This window comes from Eptatretus burgeri, chromosome 10 (assembly GCF_056783735.1).
Source record: "Eptatretus burgeri isolate ZD-2024b chromosome 10, Ebu_testis_v1, whole genome shotgun sequence".
In the NCBI taxonomy this organism is placed as follows: Eukaryota; Metazoa; Chordata; class Myxini; order Myxiniformes; family Myxinidae; genus Eptatretus; species Eptatretus burgeri.
In genome coordinates this window covers 63,063,399-63,075,168 of record NC_140970.1, presented here as the reverse complement: position 1 = coordinate 63,075,168, position 11,770 = coordinate 63,063,399, and the positions used below count along the sequence as shown (strand labels likewise).

General features: G+C 42.5%; 1 long non-coding RNA gene across 1 annotated transcript in view; it reads left to right on the top strand.

Moving 5' to 3' along the window:
• LOC147018712 (uncharacterized) overlaps positions 1–3,504 on the top strand; it is a 9,557-nt gene extending 6,053 nt beyond the window's left edge. The window contains exon 2 of the long non-coding RNA XR_015062496.1: positions 2,468–3,504. This is a non-coding gene — a long non-coding RNA (uncharacterized LOC147018712). The remainder of the gene's footprint in view (positions 1–2,467) is intronic.
• The last annotated feature ends 8,266 nt before the right edge of the window (positions 3,505–11,770 follow it).

Below are 11,770 nucleotides of genomic sequence, written 5' to 3'. Positions count from 1 at the left end.
CTCCACGCCAAGACTGACTCCCCCCGGCCCCCGCACAGCGCGGGGTGGAGGGAAAGCGAGAGGTCTCGCCCCCCTTCGAGAGGCTTCTCCAAGAAGCTCGAAGGGAGGCGGGGCCGAAAACGGGGCGGAGCCCCGCGCTACAAAAGACGAACAGGACGGACCTTGAAGGTTGTTGGGTTGGTTGGTCGAGAGTTGGAGTGAGTGGTTAGTCGAGGGTTGGTCTTGATGGTCGTCTTCTGGCTCGAGTCGCGAGCTTGTGGTTCCTGCCTTGCTTTGTTGACGCGTGCGCGAGCGCGGAAAACAGCGCCGAACAAACCCGTCCATTTCCCCAAAACCCCGTCCGTACCGTCAAGTGGCCAAAACGTGCAGGCGCGAGGCACGCAGAAGAGGACTCGCCTAGTACGCTCGGGCACGGAGTCGCGGCCAGGCGGGACCCCGTCGACGGACGTAAGAGAGGGACTCGACACGCTCAGGCAAGTCGCGACTTCCATTTCTTTTGGGTTCTGTGTAAACGTGTGTGTGTGTGGCGCCAGTCTGGTGAAGTAAAACTGTTTAGTGTTGCCGTGTGTCGGTCTTATTCGGTAGTATCTCTGCGTCATTGTTTCTTTTGTTACATTTGCTTTTTGTGCATAATTGTTTTAATTGCTATATGTGTGCTCTCCGTGTATCGTGTAAATAAAGTGCTTGCATGTTGAATTGCTCCCCGTTTCGCTGCGTCCTTTCCTTCGTTTGAATCTCCATCTTGCTTCACGTAACGGGTTCATAGTGGGCTTAATATGCCCGATAATCGGAACCGTCGAGGCCGACGATAACACCGCTCAGTTATCCCGATAGCACGGAACGGATCGCTTAAGCGGCCCGTGTCCGGAGTCGACCTGCGGCGAGGTGCGATCGCCCGGTCTACCAGCCGCGTGGGTACTTAGGTAGGTCGAGTTTGGCGAACAACCCTATCCCACGCGGGTGGCCGATTGGCACGATCGTGGTGAGGCCGAAAGGCCCACCCGTGACTGGCTCCCGGCGTTAGTCCTAGAGGGTCACGACAGAATTGTCCGTCCGGTGGGCGACTTGCCGCGATTCGAGTCACGTGGCCGTTAGCACGCCGGCGGGCACGAATTTGCAACAATATATATATATATATATATATATATATATATATATATATATATATATATATATATTATATATTGTATATATTATATTATATATTGTATATATTATATTATATATTGTATATATTATATTATATATTGTATATATTATATTATATATATAATTATTTTTATATATATATATATATCGGCATCTGGAGAGGTCGAAGTAGATGTACAGGGGTTGGGGTGGGGGGGGGTGATCAAAGTAGGTCCACATTTGACCCCCCCCCCCCCCATTATCGGTATTTGCTTTCTTCTTTGAAACTTGACCACAACCTTCATCACCTGTGATGCGAAAGCTAATAGTCCTCTTGTCATCAAACTTTGTGAAACTTCTGAGAACAAAGGCCTCGTGATGCATTGCAAATTCCATCAAAAAATTGCTGATTGAGTCGGTCAATTAAGGTCAGAGGTCATCACGATTCAGGAATCGCGACTTTTGATTTCTTCTCAAAGTTTTCACCCGATTTTAGATGTGACTTTGTATCGATCATCTCTGTCTGGTGCTTTCACAAGTCTGGTCAAAGTATGAGCTAATTTTCAGATTTTTTTTTGGGGTCATCCACACTTGCCAGTGGTTCCCTGCTTCTTTCAGGTGAGCCCAGGGGGCGTTGCCCCTATTTTTACCTCCGCCACCAAATGTGAAGGAGGTTATGTTTTCACCTCTCTCTTTATGTCTGTCTGTTTGTTTGTTTGTGTGCAGGATATCTCAAAAAGTTATGGATAGATTCGGATGAAATTTGGTGGACAGGTTGTATGTGTGACAAGGACGAACTGATTAGATTTTGGTGAAGATCCGGATCTGACTACAATAATTTTAAAAAGTTATTCTTCACCATTGAGAGATAGGGCCAAAAACGATATATAGCATAATATCTCAAAAAGTTGCGACGGATTCGGATGAAACTTGGTGGACAGGTTGGATGTGTGACCATGACAAATTGTTTCGACTTGGGTAAAGATCCGGATCTGGATACGAGGATTATTTAATTTTCAAAGTGATTCTTCACCATTAAGAGATAGGACCAAAACCGATATGTCACATGATATTTCAAAAATGTATTGGGCCCAATATGTTCTCGTGGATCAGGCATTGCGTGGCGGAGGTATGCGCTCCACCAAGTACCCTTCTCGTTCGTATGGTATTTATCTGAATGCATTTTGGCCCCTAATTATTGCTTCCTCCAGTGAATTGCCACGTGCTGCCTTTGCTGTAATACTGATTTTCATCACAGCTTACTGGATATTTGATAATGTTTTTTCTTTTGTATGCCTTCCCACTCCCATCTCCACCCTCAACCACCATTTCACCTCAGCCTCTCCAACTGCCATAGGGGACGATGCGCAGTTTGAAATGGACATCTGATGTCTTCTGCACACAATGCTCGACTGGTCTTTTTCAAAAAAAAATTTTTGTTCATAAAATGCCAGTGTTTCTGACTTGGCCACTGGTGCATGTTTAATGAAGTTCATGTTAAACTTGATATGCAGAAGTGTACCTGAAAGATGAAATATGATATTTTATGCTTTAAAAATGAAAGCCGATTTTGAAATATTGATTGTATTACTTGCATCTTAGTTAAACCAAAAAAAAAGTTAACATGATGACTTTTTTTTATTTTTTATTTTGCTGTTACCTTTTTGAGTACAAAAGTGTTAAAGCATAGCACACAATGAAAAATAAGTTTCCCAAGATTTTATTTAACTGCTCCAAAAAGTAAAATGAACAATTCCATGGAATTTTAATGCGATCGTGAATGAGTGTCAGCATGATGCTTTCTTAATTTGCATTTTCCGAAGTCTTTGAGTGCCATTTGCTTGCTCTCAGAACCTCTGTTCTCAGGGCTGTGAACAGTCAGGATGTTTAATGTGAATGACCAGTTGAATGGGCAAAACTTACCCTTTCTTTATAACTTGACGTGGGCTTGAAGGAGGATGCAAAAGGTGCAACAACATTGATGTTTGTTCAATGTTGCATTCTATCATGATGCTCTTGGTCCTTTTATGGGGTTTGTCATTATACACTTACAAAATGTATAATGCTACTTTGTAGAGCCTTTTTTTTATTTTTATTTTTTCCCCTGTCATCTAATGCTCCACCTGAACCTTTATCCTCACTGAAGTTTTTTATTTTCATCTTTTTTTTTTTTCTTTCTTTCTTTTGTTTTTTTTGCTGAGTTAGCCATGCAAACAGCATTGCCAGGAGTTGTAATAAACAGAGGATAACTGTTTTTGTCAGGTAAAATCAATGTATTGTTAATTTGGCTTGCCTTTCCACCAATTGGTGAGCTGCTTCTTTCCCAGATTTTTTTTGACAGCTATGGAGAATAAAAATCTGGTTTAACAATGATAACTTTGACGTGTTTTCAGTTCTAACTTTCATCTGGTTGGCAGTGACTCTCCTTTGCTTACTTTCTTATTCCTTGGTTTATTTACCACCATAAGTTCCACCTGAGGTAGAGGTGATCATGGTTAAGTCTTGTTGCTCTCTTCATACTCAAGTGGGTTTATGTGGACCAACTTGAATTTGGGAATCTCTACATAAAGCAAGGCACAAATAGGGATGGGATTCAGCAAGGCAGGACATATACAAAAGTGAAATGCATCCCTTTTTATTTTTCAGACAAAAATTAACCTTTGCTGATTTAAGAGAACTCTTCTTCTTCTTCTTCTTTCGGCTGCTCCCGTTAGGGGTCGCCACAGCGGATCATCCATATGATCCGCATAGTGATTTAGCACATGTTTTACACCGGATGCCCTTCCTGACGCAACCCTGGTCGCCTCTTACGACACAGGGATCTGGTACACCTATTTTAACCCGGGCATACACCGGCCCACTACACTGGTACTCATTTCGCCGACCTCGGAACGATGACAGGCTGAGTCAACCCCCTGGTGTTATACGACTTGGGAAATGCATGTATATATATATATATATATATATATATATATATATATATATATATATATATATATATATATATATATTCAGTGGCCCAACGGGGCTTGAACTCAGGACTTTTTGGGTCCCAAGCCGCTGCCCGAACCACTGCGCCAACACCAGGCTTTGACTTCAGAGAACTATGAATGTTAAATCGTGTCACCTTTATAACATAGATTGCAAAAGTGTAACCACCTGGAGATTGTCTCAGAATGGACTTGGATCAAATGTTTTGACCACAGATTATCATATACTAGCAAAAGTACCTATCCCCAGTGATGGGAAAAGTTGAAGTTAACCTATCGATTTAAATTATTTCATGGACTTGAAAAAGGTCGGTTGTGTTGCACTCTTGGTTTCATTCAGAGCCAAAGCTCTGAGTGATTTCTTCCGCCTACTGTGAAATGGTCGTGCAACATTGAGTGGCGGAGGTTGGATTTTTCTCCAAAGAGGGCAAAGTTACGGCTATTTTAGTGTATTACTCCATGAAAATCTGTATCATAGCTACTTTAATCCAGATGTTCATGTTTATTTTAAAGATCGCTGTAAGGGACAATGTAAATGACTATTGCATCAACAAAAAGTGAAATGAAAATGCAGAATATCCAATCGGCAGCTTTTCAAGCACAGTGTGGGGAGTGACCCTCGTTAACAGGAGACAAACAACCGCATGGACAGAGATCATGGTTAGGTATATACATACAGTATATACTCGCAAAAGTATCCGTCCCCAGTGACGGGAAAAGTTAATCTCTCAATTCAAATTATTTCATGGACTTTAAAAAAGGTTAATTGTGTTGCACTCTGTTTCTCTCAGTGCCAAAGCTCTGAGCTACTTGTACTGCCCACCACAAAATGGTGGTGCAACATTGGGTAGTTGAGGTTAAATTTGTTTAAAAAGAAGACAAAATATTCTGTTTGTGAAAGAAAAATTAGCATCAACATTATTCATGCCTGTTCTCCCATCATTCCCTTCACCACTGAAGATGGACAGAGGTTGTTTTCCTGCCTGTCTATCTGTTTGACTGTGAGCAGGATATCTCAAGTTATTGATGAATTTGGGCAAAATTTGTTGGATAAGTTGGGTGTGGGACAAGGGAGAATTAATTAGAATTTGGTTTAAAAGTGATTTAAGTGAAAAAAAAATTTGAAGTGATTTTTCACCATTGAGAGATGGGTCCAAAAACAATATACAGTATTGCACGATATTTCAAAAAGTTGTGGATGGTTTCTGACAAAACCTGGTGGATTAGTTGGTTCGGTAACTAGAACAAGCCGATTTGATTTTCGTTAAGGTCCGGATCCAGATTAAACCCATCGGTGGGATACAAAATGTAAACTGTTCAGCCTGGCATAGGTGTGCACTCCACCAAGTGCCGTTCTCGTTTCAATAGCGAATATGGAGCTTTTCAAACGGCACAAGAAGCAGCTGCTGTAAATGGGGGAAGGGGGGGGGGATGGAAGGACGGACAGACAAATGCCTGGAGAGACATCACGGTTCCTAATATATATATATATATATATATATATATATATATATATATATATATATATATATATATATATATATATATATATATATATATATATGTATATATATATTAGACCATTCAGCCCATCAAATCTCTGCAATGGTTGCCAACCTTTCGTTTTTAGGTCAGCTTGCTGACTAAATATAACCGTTCGATGTCCTCAGATCCATCCGTCTGTCTGTCCATCCATCCGTCCGTCAATTTTTATTTTTCTATCTCCTTGATGTTTTGGCCGATTGAGTTCTAACTTGACACGATGATAAAACTCGTTGCTTTCTATAGATCGTCTGAGCCCTTTTTCGCATTTTCGCCTCGGGGTCAAGGTTACAGGGTCATCAAGTGCAAAATAACCGATTGGTCGAATGGCCAAAAAGGAAGCATCGGACGGCTATAATGCACAATGGGTTTCATAGGGATTATTAAGAACATTTAATTTGACCAACTAGTTTCTCATTACCTCTGTCGTCTGGCCCTGTTTATTGGGCAAGACGAGGTCCGCCGACTTCAACACAGCTTCGCACCGTTATTTTAACTCCAATTTAAATTCTGTTTTCACTTTTCATCGTCACTAAGGTTGATTAACACTCGGTTGCATCGAGTTTTGTATCCAAGTTGACTGTCAAACCCACTCGGGTGTATTTTTGTATACAGTCAAGGGTCTTGGAAAAGCAATAGCACTGAACAGATCAGGATACAACAGGATAAAAGGAACAGTGAAGTTGAGAAAGAGCGGACACCAACAGTGGAGTTGAAGGACAAAATAGAGGGATAATTGTCAAATAATGGGTGTGGGAAGGAATGGGGTGGACAGGATGAATACAGAAGGAAAGTTCTCTCTCTCCCAGTCCCTCTCCCTCTCTCTCCCGCTCCCTTCTACACCATGCACCATTTTTATACGTCCGATATATATATATATATATATATATATATATATATATATATATATATATATATATATATATATATATATATATATATATATATATATATGTATGTATGTATATATAATCAGGGCGTATTATGTGATTCCGGTCCGTCCTTGTCCGCACTCTGACTCCCAAAGTTTTCAACTTTCACGTTTCATATTTGGTACATAGGTACAGACTGTGGAGACGGTGTGTCGTGACATACGTTCGTCATCTAAAGTGGTTGCCATGGTAACCAGAATGCTGTTTTCCATGTAGTAGCACAATTCTGTATATACCTTCTTGTTCTTCATAAATTGACGTGTTTGAATATATAATTGTGTGTGTGTGTGTGTGTGTGTGTGTGTGTGTGTGTGTGTGTGTGTGTGTGTGTGTGTGTGTGTGTGTGTGTGTGTGTCAGAGACTTTTTCAGGCGTATATTGTGCTCACTTGTTAGTCTTTGATATAACTAATGACTTGGCCGGGATTTGAAACACCAATCTCCTCGACTCGGAACAGACGGTCAAACTCCACGAAATTACGTTGTCAACCGATAATGAAATTTATGTTTATTTTGGAACTCGTTGAAGTTTTATCATTATTAAATGTTATTTTTAAGTCACAATGCAAAATGGAGTTTTTTTTTGTTTTTCTTTAATGTATGATCGCCTTGCACTGCAACATTTTTTTCAGACTTTTCCAGTATCTGCTACTGTTATTAACAATGCTAACATGGTTTGTTCATCTTTGTGATAATCTTTTGGTCATAAACACACTGTTCAACAAACAGATTCCATGTTGTAGCTATACGTTTAAAATGTATCTCGTTTGATATCATGCTCTTCTTCTGGTTGAATGTTGAGCTTTGCCTGCATGTTGAGCTTTTCAAACGCAGTGTGGGAAGCAGCTACCGGAAACGGAAGACAGCCAAACGCATAGACAGTCACCATGGTTCGCATTATGGAAATAGAAGATATATAAAGTGTTGTGAAGCACGTTGGAAGAACAGTATAATTGTTGTTCAACAAACGTGATATTTCGTGACTGCTACCATGTAAAAGCAGTTTGATCCTGCTTGCCCTTCTTTCAGGATCATGACTTGAGAAGGGGATTGATATATAAAATGACCGTTTTTACAGCCATTTTTCCCTGCTGTGCAGGGGTTTGGCTTTTTCTTGAGGCAATGTTTTTATGGCCGGATGCCCTTCCTGACGCCAACCCTGGTCGCCTCTTACGACACACAGGGATATGGTACACCTATTCGAACCGGGGCATACACCGGGACCAGTACACTGGCACTCATTTCGCCGACCTCGGAAGGATGACAGGCTGAGTCAACCCCCTGGTGTTAATTCAGCTGCCAACGGGGCTTGAACTCAGGACCCTTGGATCCCAAGCCGCCACCCTAACCACTAAGCCAACACCAGGCTTGAGAAGGGGATTGATCTGCCACAATTATCCAAAGCGTTGAGCAAATGGCGTGAAACTTGCTTGATATAATGATTGAACGAATGTGCGCAACAATGCTGGCTGACAAAATTTGGAGAATTTAAGAAAAGAGGCGGGGTTTGTGTTTTAACTCCGAGGTGAAACAGTGGCCAAGGAATTTGACTGAAATGTAGACGGTTGTAATGATATTGGGAGCTCCATGGCAATAACAACTTCATTGAAGTGTGTGCAGTATGTGCTGATTTCCATTGTTGCTGAAATTGCAGCTATTCTGCTGATGCAGTGCTTCCTTTTGGTTCAGGTTGTAATTTGGTCTGGGTGGTCGTGGTCACATCGACTTTTTAAGGCGCTTGGGTATCTTTGATCTTTCCCCAATTCATGCCAGCAAACTGGTCCCCAGCTTCAAGTCCCCCCCCCCCATGGATGACACTAATGTAATGCATGGCTGTGAAGCAGCAATGACAGTTTATAGCCTGGTCAATAATTGAACCTAGACCAGACAGGTCAAAGTTAAGTGTGCTTCTTCTACTCTATTCTTTTGGAATAGCAGTATATTGAATGTATGCACAAAAAAATTACCACTCAGGTTGATTTTTCTTCTTCTTCTGCTTATTCAATGTGAATTTATACTTGTTCATGTTTTCATGCATATCTCAATTAAAGCAATTGATCTTCCTTTCTTTCTGGATATTGAGACTGGTTTAATTCACTGCATCTGCAATGTCTCAGTCAACAAAACGCAGCAACTTTGTCGACGACTAATGTTGTTGTACAGTCTTGTTTTGTCGGGCGGCTCCATCCTTATCTCGCATTATGTGATTGTCAACGATACTATTTTCGATAAACAAAATGTCAGTCCTACTATATTAAACGAGAACGGTACTCCAGAGTGCATAGTCTTGCCTCGTGCTCATTCTGAAAAATACCATCGGTGACATGCTACTATTATGGCCCACTGCTACTATGGCCCATATACTCATATCAACCATGCACCCCTATTATGTCACATCCATAACTTTATTGATTGATTATTTACTAGCAAGTTGCCCATGGCCACATGGGATTCTAAATAGGATTGGCATGGAGATGGCAAAAATGCAAATGGCATCTTCTGAGCAACAATTCACATTTATTGTCACATCTGATGCTATTTAAATGCTCTAATGGTGGTGACGTGCTCCATTTGAAACTGTTTATTTGATTTACTGTATATGCAGCTTTTTTGATGCATATGGTCTGTTATTGGTTCACAAGTGCCAGCCAGAGTGACCACTATATTCGTTATGTCTGTGTGTCTGTCTGTCCAAAGCATAACTCCGTGGACTTTGATCCGATCTTGATGAAACTTGGTTATGTGTTCAATGTCAATGTGTCGTTGTGTTTTCCTGGATGAGGGCGTGCTACGCCCATTGTTAGTGGAGCCATGCCCAAAAATTAGCCATTTTTAGGGGGTAGTCGGATTAAAAATCTATCTTCTCCTCGGGAATTGACTGCATGGAATGGGTTCTCCGGTATTTGAATTGCAAAATGAATTATCTAAAACTTGTCATTGTCCGATTTTTTTCATTTTTGTCCCAAGGTCAAGGTCACAAGGTCAAAAACTTAGAAAATTGCGAATTTTGACATAAAAATCATACGACTGCCCAATCTTTGAGAGCTCGGATGACAATATTTTTTATGCATTATATTGAGGTCATTCCCCACCTAAAGTCTTCAAACCATTTTGCTCTATCTCAAACACCTTGCCCATGGTTCTCCCTTCAAGTTTGTTTTTACATTGATTTCATCAAAGTATGGATAATCTGAGGAGTGCGAAATGCCATATAGCCTATATGACGTTATATTGTTCCATCTCCAGATCCATCTCAATGCAGCAGTCTTGATGCCGAGACCGATATCTATCTTAATGCAGTTGTAATCGTGCCGAAACCGAAATCCATTTCAATGCGGGGCTCATGTTGACATGACCAAGATCCATTTCAATGCAGGCCACATGGTGCCAAGGCCGAGATCAATCTTAATGCAGGGCTCAATTTGTCGAGATGGAGAACCATCTCAATGCAGGGTTCATGGTGCTGAGACCGAGATCCATCTCAATGCAGCAATCAAGGTGCCAAGACCGATATCTATCTAAATGCAGCGGTCACGGTGCCAAGACCGAGATCCATCTCAACGCAGTACTCATGGTGCCGAGACCGAGAGCAATCACAATGCAGGGCTCATGCTGCCGAGACCGAGATCCATCTCCATGCAGCAGTCTTGGTGCCGAGACCGAGATCCATCTCAATGCAGCGGTCTTGGTGCCAAGACCGAGATCCATCTCAATGCAGCGGTCATGGTACCGAGACCGAGATCCATCTCACTGCCGAGCTAATGGTGCCGAGAATGAAATCCCTCTCAATGCAGGGCTGATTGTGTGTGCCGAGTCTAAGATCGATCTCAATGCAGGGCTCATGGGGCCGAGACCGAGATCGATCTTAATGCGGGGTTCATGGTGCTGAGACCGAGATCGATCTTAATGCAGGGCTCATGGTGCCGAGACCGAGATGCATCCCAATGCATGGCTCATGGTGCCGAGATCGAGATCGATCTCAATGCAGGGCTCATGGTGCTGAGATGAGACCGAGATCCATCTCAACGTAGCACTCATGGTGCCGAGACCAAGATCGATCTTAATGCAGGGCTCATGGTGCCGAGACCAAGATCGATCTTAATGCAGGGCTCATGGTGCCGAGACCGAGATGCATCCCAATGCATGGCTCATGGTGCCAAGATCGAGATCGATCTCAATGCAGGGATCATGGTGCTGAGATGAGACCGAGATCCATCTCAACGTAGCACTCATGGTGCCGAGACCGAAATCCATTTCAATGCTCATGGTGCCGAGGCCTAGATCGATCTCAATGAAGGGCTCATGGTATCGAGACCAAGATCGATCTCAATGCAGGGTTCATGTTGCCGAGATCGAGATGAATTTCAATCCAGGACTCATTGTACCGAAACCGTGATCAATTTCAATGCAGTGGTCATGGTGCTGAGACTGAAATCCATCTCGATGCAGGGCTGATAACTGATTGTGTGTGCCGAGACCACAATAAATCGCAATGCAGACCTCATGGTGACGAAACCAAGATCAATCTCAACGCAGTACGCATGGTGCTGAGACCGAAATCCATTTTGAAGCAGGGGTCATGTTGACATGACCAGCATCCATTTCAATGCAGGCCTCATGGTGCCGAGACCGAGATCCATTTCAATGCAGACCTCATGGTGACGAAACCAAGATCAATCTCAACGCAGTACGCATGGTGCCGAGACCGAAATCCATTTCAATGCAGGGGTCATGTTGACATAACCAACATCCATTTCAATGCAGGCCTCATGGTGCCGAGACCGAGATCCATTTCAATGCAGACCTCATGGTGACGAAACCAAGATCAATCTCAACGCAGTACGCATGGTGCCGAGACCGAAATCCATTTCAATGCAGGGGTCATGTTGACATAACCAACATCCATTTCAATGCAGGCCTCATGGTGCAGCGACTGAGATCCATCTCAATGCAGGGCTCGTGCTTCCGTGATGGAGATCCATATCAATGAAGGGCTCATGGTGCCGAGACCAAGATCCATATCAATGAAGGGCTCATGGTGCCGAGACGGAGATCCACCTCAATACAGGGCTTATGCTTCCGAGACTGAGGTCCATTTCAATGCATCCACTTCACCTCTCCAAAGGTTGCCATGGATACATCAAATTGTCCAATTCATTTAGATTAAAATTGACAGTCTT